The following is a 17,226-nucleotide window of genomic DNA, read 5'->3' as shown; positions in this document are numbered from 1 at the left end:
CTTCCAGGCCCTGTCACACCAACCAGGTCACGTCCCTAACAAGGGCATGGGAGTGGGACTCAAGGCTTCAACATGTAGTATGGTGTCATCGTCTGGGACATGGCACAGGTATCATCTCTCAGCATGTCAATCTACAGAGTGTCCAGGACCCCCCTCTCCACCATCACATGCGCACAGCACCTCATCATCAGCTCGTATGCCATTGACAGCCAGGTGCTCCTTACCCTCAACAAAGACACAGACATTGGCAGTTCCATCATTCAAGTATGCATGAGATCTATTGATGGATGGCTGCACACGAGCCACCTGAGGCTGGACTTGTACAGGACTGAGGTGAACATCTGAGGATAGTCCCCTTCCAGCTGGGTCAAGTGCCTGTGTCCCACCCGCAAGAGCCCTGCACAAGCACCCAGTACCACACACACAAGATGGTGTGCATCATGTTTGGCTCGCTCACATATGCCATGCTAGTCCACAGCATCTGTACCTCATGCTGCAATGCCCTCTGCATTATGCACATGATCCACAGATAGATCCACTCCAAGAAAAGACAGACCATCCCCCAGGTCCATGACAACATCCGTGTCAAATACTGCCCTGCCCTCTACGGAGCAAGTACATCCAAACTCCCAGGAAACTGGTCCACATCCAGGGGGCATCTGCACACCTCAGATTCAACAGCCTGCGCCCCAGTCACCTCACCGTCCACCATGGATAGCTGCAATGGATCACTGTCTGCTGCAGGGTGACCTCCACACTCCCCACCCACACTCAGGAGGCAGTCCACAACCCCGACCCCAACCAACCTTGTACGTCTGTCATCCTAGATCCCGTTGGGCCATCTCCGTGCATCCAACCTTGCCCTGGCCACTGTTCTTCACATCCACCGTACTCCAGCATACAGGACATTGTTCTCCCACCTGGCCACACATACCTGGGACTCCCTCCCCGGGAACCTCCACATGAGCCATGACCTCTACGCCTTGTTGATGATGTCCCAAATAGGTCTCTCCGCACAGTTTAGCAATACCCCCCTCAGCAGCCAGAGGCCATCACAGGTGAGTGTTGTGCTCCATGCCTACATTGAATGATACCTTGTGACCCATGTGTGTCCTGTACCAGACTCTGATCCCAGGGTATGGATGTCTGGAGTTGGTTCAACACTCAGCCATAGTTTGACATTTCCACACACATATGTCGTTGAATGATGCAAAATGACAGGAACGTCTCATGTCCAAAGTGAAATATTTATTTACGGTGGGGTAAGTGGTTTGGTAGATGCAATTGGGTGCTGTACCGGGGGAATAGAATCCAAAGTTCACAGGGGGAGATGGTATCCTTGGCATTGGAAGTCATCACAGTCCAGATCACAGTGTTGGTCATCATTGATCAGACTGTGACCAGCAAGTCCATGTGGCAGAGAATGTCATTGGATGAGGTGCTGCTGTTGCGCCAGAGGGCCAGGTGACAGGCAGGTGACCTGGGAGATGGGGATGGTCCGCTGACTCTCACGGTCTTTTCCGTGGATGACCCACCTTCCTCCGGGGACCCTCAGATGCAGGCCTTGGCGATGCTGGGGACGCTCCGTCAGATGAATCCTCCTCCTCCTCCCTCCCTGTGTCTGGTGCTGGTCTACGCCTGGTGGCACAGGGAGGGTGTGCCAGGCTTTGGGCGATCTGACGGAGTGATTGGCTCACGTCCCTGTGCACCGCCAGGAGCTCAGCCAGTCTTGCCTCCATCCGTCCTTGGTGTTGTTGATGACTGGCATGATGCTCGACCTGCAGGTTCTTAATGTCATCGAGGGTCCACTGCATCTCGGAGAGTCTTGACACGACCTGGTTGATGCCTCTGGTGTCACGCCGGTATGAGTCCAGGATGTTGCGTATGTGTGACATACCGGGGTCCTGAGCTGGCTGGTCAGGTTCGCGCCTCCGCCTGCCTCCACTCCCACCACCCCTGCCCACTTGAGTCTGGCCTGCCCTTGTGGGCACATTGGGTCTACGGGACCCCTGAGGGATGGCATTTGCAGGGTTGCCTGCCTCCTCCTGGGTGCCCGGAGAACCTTGTCCCTCCTGGTCAGACTGGCTCTGTTGTTCAGTGTGAGCAGGGCTCCTGGGTGTGTCCTGGGATGTGGCAGGAATGGGGGTGGTGGTTGGCACAGATGTACCTGACGCAGGTGCTGCAGGGGCTTGGGCACCAGAGGGTCCAGGTTGGTTGGGGTCATCCACGGAGTGGTGAGAGTCGTCGCTGCCGGTGAGATCGTCTTCACGCGGTGCCTGGGACCTGTGTGTGCCCTGTGTGTGAGAGAGAGACAATGTTAACTCGTTCCGTGCTCATGACGGAACCACGCCGTCATGAGCCACGGTTGCCATGTGCTCATGACGGAGTGGTTCCGTCATGCTGCGGACGTTGGCGGCCGCGCCGCCCACGCGGCGCTAATACCCCGCCTGTGCGGGCGATTAGCGCCGTGGGCGGAGTCATGACGGAACCACTCCGTCATGAGCACAGCCCAACCGTGGCTCATGACGGAGTGGCTCCGTCATGATCACCGCGCCACCGCGCTGCCCCCCCGCACCCCCCAGCGCTGCGGCGGAATTTCCGCCGCAGCGAAGGGGTTAATGGTGTTTCATGCGACATCTATGTTTCATACATATTCAAGTTGACACATTTACTCCAGGTAGTTGGATGTGCCTAGCATTCCTCTCAATGTCCACTTGGGGTTGGGTATGTTGCAGGGGACAGATTGGGATGTTCTCCTGAGTGTTTGACCTGTAGATTGTTTGCTCTGATGCTTATTTGGCTGTGGATCGGTCTTGTTGTGTCACATGTCCATTGTGGGAGTATGTAATTCCGTTGCCTGCCCCGGGTGTGTGTGCTTGTGTTAGGGGGGGGTTGTGACCGGACCTGCTGTTGTGTGTAGTGTAAGTTGTCATTGGGTCTCCCAGGTGATGTGTCTGTCCCCTCATCATGCATGCTGGCATGACAGTGAGTGTGAGTTCCTGTGCTAGATACCTGTGCTTGTGGAGTTGATGTTTGGGTGTACAGTGGTCCCAGGAGGGCCTTGTGCTGCATACAGCAGGGCCAAGTGTCATCTACCTTGTCAGTACTTTGCCAGTCCCTGTGCATTGTGCATGGTTATGTACCTATGCCATATGGGCTGAGGGCATTGGTGTCTGCGTCTCATTTTCACAATGTGTTGTATGGGGCCCACCCTCCCGGACATCCAGTCTTGTGTTTGTGGTTGTTGTAGGCTTGGACATGGCCTTGCCTTGATTTGTGAAGGGTGCATGGTGACATTAGTGGCATGTGCGTGGTTTTTGAGTGTGGTTGTTTGTGGTGAGTGCTTGGGGGAAGTTGCGTGCATTTGGTGTATATGTGGTGTGGACCCCATTGCCCCCATGTTACGTAAGTTGTTTGTGTACTCACCAGGCTCTGCGACTCCTTCGACTCCGTGTACTTCCACCGGCAGTAGCAGGGCCATCACCTTCTCCTCCCAGGGATGGTAGTGTACGGGTCTGCGGGGCGTCCCACCTCCAGTGATGTTAGTTTGGGCATATTCTTCATTCATTTTCCTCTTGACCGCCCTGCGCAGATCGTACCACCTGGCTTGGCATTCATGCCTGGTCCTTCGGATGGGCGCAACAGCATTCACCTTGTCGACAATCCTTTGCCACATGGCAGATTTTTCAGCTATGCTGGTCTGTCTGACCAATGTTCCAAACAGCTGTGGCTCGACTCTGATGACTTCGTTGACAAGGAGGTCCAGCTCCGCCGTTATGAACTTTGGATTCTTGTCTGTGGGCATGGTGTGGGGTGTGGGTGTGGATGGTTGTGGGTGTGTGGGTGTGAATGTGACGGTGTGTGTGTGAATGTGAAGAGGGGGATGTTTGTGGAGGAGGTTGTGTTAAGGTGTGTGAGTGAAGGTGTAGTGGAGGTATGAGTGATGTGGTGTAGTTTCTATGTGGAGTTGTTTCTCAGTGGGGTCTGGCAGCAGTGGGTCTGTTGCAAAGGCTCATGGGTTGTGTGTGTGGGCCCTTTTTATTGGTCCATTTTTGGGTCCGGCTGTGTTTGAATTTTGGTGGGTGTGTTATAAGTGGTGGTTGTGATTTGGGGCCTCTGTTTGCCTGTTTGGATGTGCCAGGTCAGTCATTGAGATGTATTTTGTCATGTAGACGTGTTTTGTGGTGTTGGGCGAGTCGAATTGACCCTCCTTGTGCTGTTTTACAGTATTCTGGTTCTGTAAGAGTCATTTTCGCGTAGGTACGATCCGTACATACGCGATGCTGGGTGAGGGTGCTGGGGTACGGTGTTGGAGTGCGGCGCGTATATGCGGTGGGCGTTCGGTGCGTACACGTGCGGCCCTGGGGTACGGCGCGTGCATGCGGAGGTATTAAATGCCTTTTGTAATTCTACAATGGTAGAGAATACTGATATAATTTGGTCTCCAAAAAAACTTAAATATTTAGGGATCATTTTTACTGGTTCGGTTAAAGATACAGTTGAAACCAATTGCTCTGCTATATTAAAAAAAACCAAAGAGAAACTTGATTGTTGGTCTAATCTACATCTAAACTGGTAGGGATGCATTGCAGCAATTAAAATTTCTATAACTCCACAAATTCTATATTTATTGTCTATGTTATCCTTCTCCTTCCCGTCCACTTTTTTTGCTAAAGTATGTAAGTTATTTACTAAATTTCTTTGGAATAATAAGCCCGCACGCATTTGTCTTAAGACTCTACAATTGCCCAAATGTGAAGGTGGGGTTGGTCTTCCAGATTTAAAAAACATATAATTTTGCATTCTTTGTAGCACAATGTTCTTTATGGTTCTACACTGTCCTCCCCTCTAATGCACCTAAATGGCTTATCCTGGAAAAACTATTTTGGCTCCATACCCTTTAATTGCTTTTCTCACCATGGCCAATGGCTCTTTTGATAAGTGTTCCCATATTCTTGCCAACTCTAAAATTGCCCTTCTATCATTTGATAGTAGTTTTTCTATTGCTCTGTCTTCCACTAAAAGGTTTCTCTTTGATTCAATCCTAAACTCCAATATTATAAACATATTTCTTTCTGGAAATGATGGATTACTGCTGGTATTTTCTTTGTTGCAGACATTTGTCAATATGATCTGTTTTACACATTTGATGTTATTCAAGCTACCTACAATCTGCCCTTGTCTGAGCTGCCTAAATATACATTGCTATGTAATACGATTTTTAATGCTTACTCCCAACTACTCTCTATGTCTCAGTCCTCTGGTATTGAATTTTCTATTTCTGTGTTCAGCCATTCAGGACATACAGCCTCTAAAGTATATAGAAAACTTACCACTTCAAATTCCTCTTTTTCACATTTGAATCATAAATGGTCACCACACTTAAATCTTCATTCACTTAGCATATCCTGGAAGGACATTTGGAATTCCAACACAGTTAATTATCTTCCATCCACCCTTATACAAACTAATATTTACCTACTCTATCAATGCTTTTGGACTCCCGACAAATTATTTAAAGCTAATCTTCTAGATACTCCAAATTGTTGGCACTGGCAATCTGTAACTGGTGACCTACAACACTTATTTTTCAATTGTTCTATCATTCATCAGTTTTTATCAGAAATATGGCATCTTATTGCCAAGATCCTTAAGATCCTAACAACTCTATCATTTCATGTTTTAATTCTCAAATCCTCACTTTTTAAATCCATATTATCCCCTATGGATTGTAAATTGGTGGATTTCCTTATTTCTACTGCAATCAAATCTATTACCTGTAATTGGAAAGACTCTACTTCACTTTCTGTTCATGCATGGTGGGAATGGATTATTTTTCTTAGACATGGGCAATGTTTTTATCCACACTCTCAAACGGACTCCTCTTCTTCTAGGTCTAGTATGTGGTCTAGTTTAGATTCCGATATCAGTACATGTTCTATAATTTAGAAAACTTACTTCAATGTGTATTAATTAATCTTTGCTTACTGTAGCCCTTTTATGTTTATATTATTATTTATATCTTGTACTTGTAATGAAGCTATAGGTGTTCTATTTTTTCTTATATTGTAATATGTTCCTATACTATATGGTTCGGTATTATTTTTTGTATTGTGTTTCATATCTATGAATAATTTCTTCAATAAAACATTTTGAACACCAAAAAAAAGATTAAGCTATTCGCTGGATGAGATCCTGATCCAGCTCAGGAATGGGCAGAGGGCTAGCTGGTCACGAAGATACTTAACACCTAATTCTTCGTGCACACAGAAAGTTTACTTGCTTTGGGGAACACACATAAGATGCCTGAGGAAATAATTTTCTTCAGTCTGGAGCTCATAAGAGTCAAGGAAGCCCACATATCACTCCCATACAGAGCTGTTGAGACACACTTGGCCTGATAAATCTTGACTAAGGCCTCTAGCAGTTTACTATGCAGCCTTGTTGCAAAACTAAACATAGTGCCAATAGATTTCCAAAGATCCTGCTCCTTGGCAGTGATTAGTGGGTTCCAGCTCAGCTTGGTGTCTCCAAAATAGGGGAGACACCTGACTTTTGCTATTATGTGGCGATTCATGGTAAAAGTCTTAGTTCTAGCTGTCTGGGGCCTCACCACCCTTATAAATGATTTGGAGAGGTTAACAGCCAGATCTAATTCCCCCATAAGGGAGTCAAAGGAGTTCAAAAGACTTTGTAGACCATTCGCCATTCTCACCATAAAGCGTTATCTGCAAAAAGAAGTACAGGGAGGGAGCGCAAGCCTATAAGTGGACAATCTTCATTAGCGGCAATTAAAGCTTGTTTCAACCCATTTACATTAAGGGAGAATAGAAAACGGGCGAGTATACACCCTTGTCAGACCCTCGACTTGTTTCAAAGCTGTTAGCACAGCAGAGCCGTTTGTATATCTTACTGTTGCAGTGGTGTTTGCATGAAGCTCTCGCAAAAAGCAAACTATATTAGGGTCCAACCCAAACCCCATAGTATTTTCCACAGCTTATCACAGTTAAGCCAATCGAACTCGGCTGTGAGGTCTATAAAGGCCAGGTCTACTGATTCAGAGCGGGCAATAGTGTGTTTGTTAATCACCATTATAAGGAAGAATGTCCCCTCGCCATACATGACATAATAGTCAGGTGAAAATGTCTGTTAGAAATATAATTTTAAACTAAAAACAACACTAAAATTCTATGTCAGGACCGGAGGCGAGGATTATGCTTACTTTCTCCACTTTACTAACAAGCAGCCAATTTAAAGAAACTGGTAAAACTAACATTCCCATAAACCATAGGGAATGGAATAGAGTTTGAACAATAGAGTATGCAGTCCATGTACAGAGTGTCCGTGGGAATCCACCAATCACAGGGCTTCCAACACCTCATAATCCTCTGTCAGCCTCTACTCCCCCTCTTTCTGCGCTGCTTGCAGCCAGATAAGTGCCTTCTTTTCTCTCTAAGAATGTTTGGTTATAACTGCCTTTGATTATATTGTTGACTTATTAGCTCATGCATTCAGCTTGGTGGTATTAACCTTTGGTGATATTCTGCTGATTCTATTGCCTTCAGTGTTGTTTTTCTTTGGTTTCCTCAGTGACAGACATTCGCACGCACTCGCTAGCGGTTCTATTCATTTTACCGCTCCGTGTTTGGGTCTGTAGACTGCCATTAGGCAGTGGATTTTGTGGCACGGGGTCAGTATTAGGACGTTTTTTTGTACGCTCCTGGGGAGTCTGTCAAGTGGGAATTTTGAAATTCCTAGGGCTCGTTTCTGGTAGGTAGATTGCCCATTAATAGTGATTCTTGGACCTGGGCTGTTGGGTCCTGGGCAGTAGTCCTTTTTCAACGCAGGCTCTGCTTGCCCAAAGTGTAGGCTGACACCCAGCCCCCCCATATCTGACCTACAGGTCTAACTTACCCACTTACCTTTTGAAGGTTGTTTTTTCTACCTGGGCTCATGGATTCCTATCAGGAGACTTACCAGGATGACCAGTGGGAGGAGGAGCCCCTTAACGCCCTGCCTTGGGATGATTCTTTTTATGACCTAGTGGACAATTCCATTCACACTGCGGTCGCGGAAGCTATGGCGCCGTTAGAGGATCACCTGACCCGTAAAATTTATAAGGCCTGTGCGCTTTTAGCCAAAGCTGCGCAATTTGCGCCAAACCCTACACCAGGTAATCCTGTGTCTGATGCTCAGCCCCCACCTTCTAAGCGACCTCGAGACTCAGGCGTCGACGCTGATGCATTCAGTCGCCTTAAGTAGGCATTTCTGGCTAGCTCACAGGCGCCCTCATGCACTGTTCCAACAGCACCTGTTGGACACTCACCTGCTGCCCAGGGGGCGGATGATCAGGGCGACGCGGATGATCAGGGCGACGCGGATGATCAAGGGGACGCGGACGATGATGCCGGTCCCTCTCGCCCCTGGCGCCATACTCGTCCATCCCTGGACTCTGGTGACCCGGACCTATGTGCTGATATGTTGAACCCCAATGACATCCTACACCCTCGGTCATCGAACTGGGCCCCTTCGGTCAAGGTAGCCCAATATGTGGCCAGCCGTATTCGGCGACCGTTGGAACCAGGAGTTCGTAAATGCCTCCGGGCGGAGTGTTCTCGCCCATCCCTGGAGAGGAAGGTGGCAGCCACCCCGGATATAGATGCCAGCATGGCCACCTTCCTGGAGAAATTTGTGAAGGACCCCAAAAAGGGTATAGACAGGTCTTGGCGGGCTTGCCAAGACAAGCTGTTGCATGATTTGGACCCTGCCACAAAAATTTTGGACATGGCCGAGGAGGCTAAAGCCTCAGGTTCCCTTATTTCCCCTGATCACCTCTCCTCTTGGGCGCAGAGGGTGGTGGTTTTCCTCGGGAACGCCAACTGCGCCCTGTCTACGGAGCGGCGGAGGTCTCTTCTCATTAAGATAGACCCCAAGCTTGGGGACCTCGCTGATTTAGAAGCAGGCCTGGTCGCCCAGGGAGGCTTGTTTGGGGAACCGTTCATCAAAGAGCTGGGGCGGTTTGTTAGCACTTTTACATCATTAGAAAAAGCCCAGTCCTCGATTCGGAGAGTGTTTCACCCTCGGGTTTTCCGCGGGGCCAGATGAGGTAGGGGCCGCTCGTCCGGCCGCCCTTAGAACAGGGGACAAGGCTCCAACCAAGGCTGTTACCAAGACCAGGCGAGATTTGGGAACTTCTACCCAACAAGAGGTCGGCGCGGCAAAGGGCGACACAGTTCTTCAAACAATACATTTTCTTTATCTAATTAAATTGCAGGTTTAAAATCCTAACAAATGCAATAGAATCTTGTGTCATAATTACCTATTCTGGCTAATTGTCGTTCTCTAAGTCAGAATCGGGTCCTCAGAAAATCATCAAAGAGTCTAGCGTCCCGTCCTCTGCTGTCAGCGTAGTGGAAAGCATCGATCAGGGTGCGTCTCAAGCTCGTTGGGTGGTAACCTAATTTTCCCTCTCTGGACTACTAATATTTATACTGAAATGTTACATATAATAGAAACATTTCATAATTTCTAGGTTTTTCATTGGCTGAATTCAGCCCCGTCCCAAGATTTTAAGCAACAATTTAAAAGTTCACATACGGATGATGTATTAAACTAGGCGTATGGGAAAATCGTTCCCAGGTCAGGAAAGTATCAGTCTATTGTGGAAAGGTGGCTTTTGGTTCTCAATTCGCAACATTTTCTTCCGTGTTCAGGGACATTGGCATTTCGCCCAGAGTAGTCTTCATGGACCTGGTTCAGGGGTTCAAGGAGAGGTTGCTACGTAGTCAGTGCAGACGCCTTCCTCCGCTGTCAATTGCATGAAGTCATGTACTTTAGTGTGGATTCAGTTGGCGGCCATCTTTTAGCAGGCCGAAATAGTCAACTTAAGGTAAAGAAACACAAAACGTAATTAATACATGGAAATGAATAAACAATGTTATTCCCTTGCTAATACCCTTATGTGTATGCATTTATCTAGCCATATGTCACATTTAAAGCCGTTAATGCTGGTTTATTTAAGCGCAAAACACATTTAGCATTGCTTAACTAAACATATAATTTTAATATGCGTACAAACTTAGTTCACTTATTATTTTAGCCATGCAAATGCATTCCCACATGTATTCTCTTGGTTAATAAGGTTGATTAGTTCAATTACAACACATTATTATTCATTAGAATTAGTTCCTTAGTCGGTTTAATAAAACTTACGTAAATGGATTGGGTATACCAAAATATTTTTATTTTACCCGCTCCAGCAATCCCCCCTTTGGTGATTTTATCACCACCAAATCAACCCACAAATTTCAATTTGGTTTTTTTCCCTTTTGCAGAAATTTGAAATGTCTTTTTGCTTAATTAAAATTCTGTTTCCCTTTCATCTTCTCTCTGGGTTCTATCATACATACTCTCCTTCCACTCTTCCATTTCTATTTCATTGAGGTCTTTTTCTGGTTTCTATTCTCTCTTTTTGTAAATTTCTTTTTTAACCTTCTTTTTATTTCTTCTATATCTACAACACATACATCCTAATCTAAGTAATAATAATACGAAAATCACACAGGTTAATGGAAATAATATTTTCCCTATTATAGTACTACCTAATTTACCTAAGAAATCTTTTATAGAAGCCATTTTATTACTAATTCTAGTCCAGATACTTTCAACCTCCGGTGGTTTTATTTCATCATGCAATTCTGTAATATTTTTGATATAAACTTTTAGATCTCTGCTTTCGTCAGGAATGTAACAATGTTGAACTTTCAGCATTCCACAGACTCCACCCTCTTTTGCCAATAGAATATCAAGGGCAAGTCGATTCTGCATAATCATAGCACGCATGGCAACTAATTCAGTATTTACCAATAGAAATCCTCCAGCTGTGCTTGTTGACAAATGATCCACAATGGTGGACAGCTTCCGAATATTATTTGCATTCAAAGATATTCCCACTGCTGGTATCAAGGCTCCAAAAATATCACCTACAATTTCTAACCAGGTTTCTCTTCTGCTACGCATTAGTAGGTTATTTGGTCCACTATTTTCTACTCTATCCATGTGAAAGATTTTTGGAAAGACCAGGCCTACATAACATGTGCCATACCAATGGTCAGGCAGCCTGTAATAAGCCTTATTCCCACAAATATAATACAATCCAGGAAAAACTGGTTCTTCTCCACCTCTAAATCCCCATCCAGATGCAATAAAATATGTATCATGACACTCACTTGTCCCTATGTATATGTAATCATACTGGGATCTTTCTCTCATGATGCATAATTTGCCTTTCTGTGGTGAATCTATAGCTATTGTTGGTCTAACATCACCTTGCGTTTCCTTGTTCCCATCTATCGCCCAAATGTTTTCCCCTTCTCTATGTCCTTCTGCATTCTTGTGTATTTTCAATCTTCTCTCCTCAACCATATCCAAGAATGTTTTCTCTTCTGGTTTCAAACTACAAGTTAAATTGTTCTTAAAAATATACTCTAGAGTTAGTCCTTTAGTTTCTATAAAAAATTCTCCTAATATATTAGCTTCTTTAGCTGGATTTAATTCTTTATTCATGGGCAATCGTCCAAGAATATTATCTATGTTAGACAAATTATACTCTAATTTTCCTACTTGATAAAATATGCTAGTCAAGACGCTACATGTTACTCCATAAGTTGCTGGGAGGTGATGATAAGTCACCCCTTCTGAAACAGATGCAGGTAATTGCATGCAGACGTAGCAATCCCTTACTTCCATTGTTTTAACATATTCATACAACAATTTCGAAAACACATTACTAGAGAAATCATTTATTGATCTATCTTGATGCACATGCTCTGTGCTTATTCTAACCGGTATTACTTTTTGTGAATTCTTCACTATATTAGTCATATTCTCAGCATGTCCTGCTAATGTATCTAAAGTTACTTTGAAAGAGATCAAAAGAGCGAGTATGCTCCAAAGAAGCATTAATAGTCCTGTACAACAGCAACATGTCTTGCACCATCTTCTCATGAAGGTACATCTACTCTTATTATCATCTATGTTAGCCATCTTGTTAGATCTAACCGTGTCTTTTGACTTAGCCTCTTCTACTCCGCCTCTTATAGCTTTTAAAGCTAAAACTTATCAGGATTTCCAAATATTGCAATTTTCTTATTCAATCCTGTGTATTCCTACAAGGATCGTCTGAATTTACTCAGCTTGGTCTTTCGTCGTTTTTCACTTCTTTCTCATCATCCACATGCAGGATTTCCTGATCTTCCGCTTCTTCTCCAATGTCGGATAAGATAACTCTCAGGATTTCCCCAGTATCTTCTTCTTTTATCAATTTCAGCCAAGTCTCCTCTGGATTTCCTTGACTATCTGCCTCTTCTCCTTGTTCAGGCAGTGCCACGTACGTCAATTCAGGTGACTTATATTTCTGATTTGGCTTTCTTGCTCGTTTGTTTGCTTCTGACACTTCTGTTTCTCCCTCTTTCTCTGGACGCTGACTAGTTACTTCATTCATCTGTTCAGCCTCTGAGGGTTTAGCTCTAATCAATCTGTATCTCAGTTTCTTAATTTTATTTGGCCAAATATCTCCTTTGGCGTTCCTTCTTGGTTTGCCGTCTTTGCCGTTTCTTTCCTCGATCTAAGTTCTCTTTCTCAGAACTCGACCTTCTGGTATCTCTGTTTCGCTGTCTTCAGATTCCGTTTCATTTGATTTTTCTTTTTCAGAAGTCTCCGTTTCCACCTCCTGGGTTGGCCCTACTTCTGTCCCTCCTCGGGTCTCCGGCACGCAATCTTCTTGCTGACTTATTGTCCCTTCACCTGTCTGGGTGTTGCAGTTCCCTACACCTCCTCTGGGATCTTCCGCAATCTGTCCCTCTCTTTCTACAACTGTCCCTTCTTCTTCTTCTTCCAATATTTTCTCAGGTGGAATTTCTTCTACCCTTTCATTTGGTGCAAAAGGTACTTCTGACTGGATATTCTTTTCTTTCCTTTTCTTCTTTCTGTGTTCACCACTGGCGTTTTGCTCATCTCCAGAATCTGAAGTATCTGAAATCTGTAATCTTTTTCTCAAGATTTCTTCTCTGGGGGTCTGAACTAGTCTTGGCTCATTCTCCCCCCTTTCAGGATTTTCTTTTGTTTTTATATTCTCACTACTTGACTCATCACTTGATTCTGATTCGTCAAAGTATTCTTTTCCAATGCCGTCTGCTGGATTTGGAACTCTCAGAGTGTGACTAGCATGTATCCTGTTTTTCAGTCCTGCACACTTCACAGCAGTTGTTGTGGTCAAGATGACCTGTCTTGGCCTTCCCCACCTTGGAACCAGGCAGTTTCTTCTTCTGTGTACTTTTATCCTTACCCAGTCCCCTGGGCTCAAATCATGGGCTGGTTTCTTTTCAAGTGTGGTGGCATACGCTCCAACCTGGTGAAACACAGAATGAACTGCGTCAGCCAGGCCTTTACAGTAATCCAAAATCATGTCATCAGTTATAGTCATCAGCTTGTTGACTGGCACAAACACATGTCTCATGGCACGTCCCATGATGATCTCGTGTGGACTCAAACCTGTGGTTCTATCTGGAGTAGACCTAATAGTCATCAAAACCAGAGGCAAGACATCAGGCCATTTCAACCCTGTGGCCAAACACATTTTTCCAATTCTATTTTTGATGGTACCATTCATTTGCTCGACCACACCAGAAGCCTCTGGTCGGTAGGCACAATGCAGTTTCTGTTGTACACCCAATGCTTCACAAATTAGTTTCATGATCTCATTGTAGAAATGTCCTCCTCTGTCTGATTCAATGGTTATTGGGAACCCGTACCTTGGGATGAATTCCCTCAACAATATCTTGGCCACTGTGATTCCATCATTTCTTCTGGTTTGGTATGCCTCGACCCACCTAGAGAACAGACAAACTACCACCAAAACATACCTCAGTTTGTTGTACGGGGGCATTTCAATGAAATCTACTTGCATTCTAGTGAAAGGTCCTCCCTCCCGACCTATGGTACCCAGACTCACCACTGTTTTTCTTCCTGGATTGTACTGTTGACATGTCAAACATCTCTGACAGAGACTGCAATCAGCCTGCATTTTGGATTATACCAGGTCTGTTTAAAGGCCCTTATCATGGCATCCCTTCCCAGATGTCCTTGGCCATGATACATCCGTGCCATGGTTGACATCATGCTATCAGGCATCACTGGTCTTCCATCCCGATAGACCCACACATGATCCTTTTCTCTGGGTGCACATCCTGCTTTTACCCACTGTCTCATTTCCTCATCTACTGCTTCATCCTGCAATTGCCTCACTTCATCCCATGTTCCCACAACGTTAGTAAACATTATGGAGCAAAAAGACATTTCCTTTTCTTTAGACCGATTAATCGAATATTTGTTTCGGGCACAATACTGAGCCATGTTATTGGCAAACCGGTTTCCGGTAGTGGTGTAATCACTACCTTGTCCATGAGCAGCACATTTTACCACAGCCAACTCTTTGGGCATTTGTATTGCCTCAAGCAATTTTCCAACCACTTCTGCATTCCTTATGGGAGTTCCACTTGAGGTCAGGAAACCTCTTTGCAGCCATAGTTGGCCGAAATCGTGGACAACTCCGAAGCCATATTGGCTATCAGTCATCACAGTCACTCTTGCATTTCTCCCAATCTTGCATGCCTTGGTTAATGCCACTATTTCTGCTACTTGAGCGGATCTAACTCCTTTCAAGGGTGATGCCTCTATAACTGCTGAAACTGTACATACTGCGTAGGCTGCACTCAACACTCCTTCTTCCGTTCTCAACCAGGATCCATCCACAAAAAACACATGATCACTCTCTGGCAGGGGTAGATCTCTTATTTCAGGACGAGGTTTCGTGCAGTAATCAAGTACATCCAGACAATCATGATCAGCTTCTTCTCTTATCTCCACTCTCTCTGCATCAGGCAAAAGTGTAGCTGGATTCACATTCACACATCTTTCCAGACTCACATTGTTTGCACCTAGAATGACCTTTTCATACTTAGTCAGCCGACTATGCGACATGAACTGTGTTCGACTCCTTGTTAAAAGGATCGCCACACTATGGGGTACAAACACTCTTACTGGATACCCCATCACAATTCCCTCACTCTGCTTGAGGAAATATGAATTTTATGATCAGTTATGTCCCCTATCTTAGACCCCAACGGCTCCATGTACATACCACAAGTACATGTATGTTCCCTCCAGTTCTAGTTATGAAGACGCAAATACATGTGCGTCCACCGTCAACATGTCCTCTTTCAGATCCGCCATGAATGAGTCGGATATTCCGTTCCTAAGTATGAAAGGCCACCGACTTTATGTGGTTCACTTTCCACGTTTTACAATTTAGGCGAGTAGGCCCTGAATTCTGCCATCAAGCCTTTTCCTGCTTTCTGCCTCTGAAAGCTCCAGTCCGAGCCCGCATCTGTATCCATGAACTTTGTCCTACTCCCTGCTCGGCTAACAATGCCTGATCCGGCCCGTTGCCTGCCAAAAAACTGTATTTCACCTTCAAGATTATCTGCTCCGCTCCTCATCCGATGCATTCCTGTCTAGTAGTTTTAGGTAAACATTCTTCCAGCTACCGAGCAAAGGGCCAGGCCTCACTGTCCTCACGCAAGTAATTCATAGCCCCTGTTACTATGGAAGATTCCTGCCGCCTCGCATCTCATGTAGACACTTAGACGCTTGTACACGCACTAACAGTCAGTATAGAATAGATTCCGTCCGAGAGACCTTTCCTTTTGGATAATACAGTTCTTTAAACATAAGATATTAGATATGATTTGGGATTAGGTTGACATGACCCCTCAGACTTCTGTCTCCACATGTAGAGCTAAATGTCAAGTCCCCTTCATCCTCTAGTTGCACGTCAATCACATGTCATGCGGCTGCGCACGCATCTCTGCCAAGTATTTCTGCTGACATTGCAGGATTCTTTTTATGGATCCACCCACCTGTGACATCATGTTTAATGACGTTTTTAGTTTACGCCTATGTTTACGCCTATTTTCATTACGTATGTGTAGTATTATCTGTATTATCAGCTGTTACGCCTCCTGCATCTGTCTTAATGTAATGCTTTTTATATAAATATCTTTACTTGTCAATAATGTATTGCCTTCCCTTCCTGAACCCTCGCGGTGATGGAATTTGATGCCTATGGTTCGAACCATAATTCCTTTATAGAGGAATAAAGCCTTTCAGAACCTCTAATACCACGGATTCTGCCTCTTATTTATACTGAGTTATTCTTACTAGACTTTACCGCATAAAAAATAGTACCGGTAATAAAATATTTACCACATGCTCTAGGCTTCGGCATGTAGCCGCTACAGCTTTCAGACATCCTGGCAGACCTATTGCCACTGGATCTAGCATTGACGAGAAATAGGCTATTGGCCTCCTTTGTCTTCCATGTTTCTGTATCAACACTGAAAGTGCACACCCATTTCGCTCACTACAGTATAGCTCAAACTCCTTTTCATAGTCTGGCATACCCAGTGCAGGGGCTTCACAAAGACTGTTTTTCAGCTGTTTAAATGCCGCCAATTCTTCTTTGTTCAGTTCAAGGGGGTCTTTCACCTCACTTTTTGTCAATTTCACCAATGGTTTGGCAATCAAGGAGAAATTGCTTATCCACTGTCGACAGTAACCAACCATTCCTAGGAACATTCTTACTTCTCTTTGGGTCATTGGAGCTCTCATTCCTCTAATGATTCAGATTCTGTCTATGGTTACTTTTCTCAGGCCTTTCTCAATATTATGACCCAAGTATGTCACTTCCTTCTTACAGTACTGCAATTTTGTTGGAGATACCTTAAGTCCTCCATCTGCCAGATGATTTAGCAAAGCTATGGTGTCTGTTTCACAAGCCTCGCGTGTCTTTGACGCCACTAGTAGGTCGTCAATATACTGGACTAAAACTTAATTCTCAGGCATGGTAAGGCTTTCCAGAGATTTCTTTAACAGCTGGTTGAAAATGGAAGGGCTCTCTATGTACCCCTGTGGGATTCGGCACCATGCCAAAATACGGTTTCCGAACCGAAATGCAAAAAGTGGCTGGCTGTCATGATGCAACGGTATGGAAAAGAAAGCATGACACAAATCAATTACTGTGTACCATTCTGCATCATGTGGGATCTGATATAAAATCACTGAGGGATTTGGAACAATTGGACAACAGGAAACAACAATCTTGTTAAC

The sequence above is a fragment of the Triturus cristatus genome, chromosome 1_1, assembly GCF_964204655.1.
Source record: "Triturus cristatus chromosome 1_1, aTriCri1.1, whole genome shotgun sequence".
Taxonomy (NCBI): domain Eukaryota; kingdom Metazoa; phylum Chordata; class Amphibia; order Caudata; family Salamandridae; genus Triturus; species Triturus cristatus.
This window is presented reverse-complemented; position numbering follows the sequence as displayed.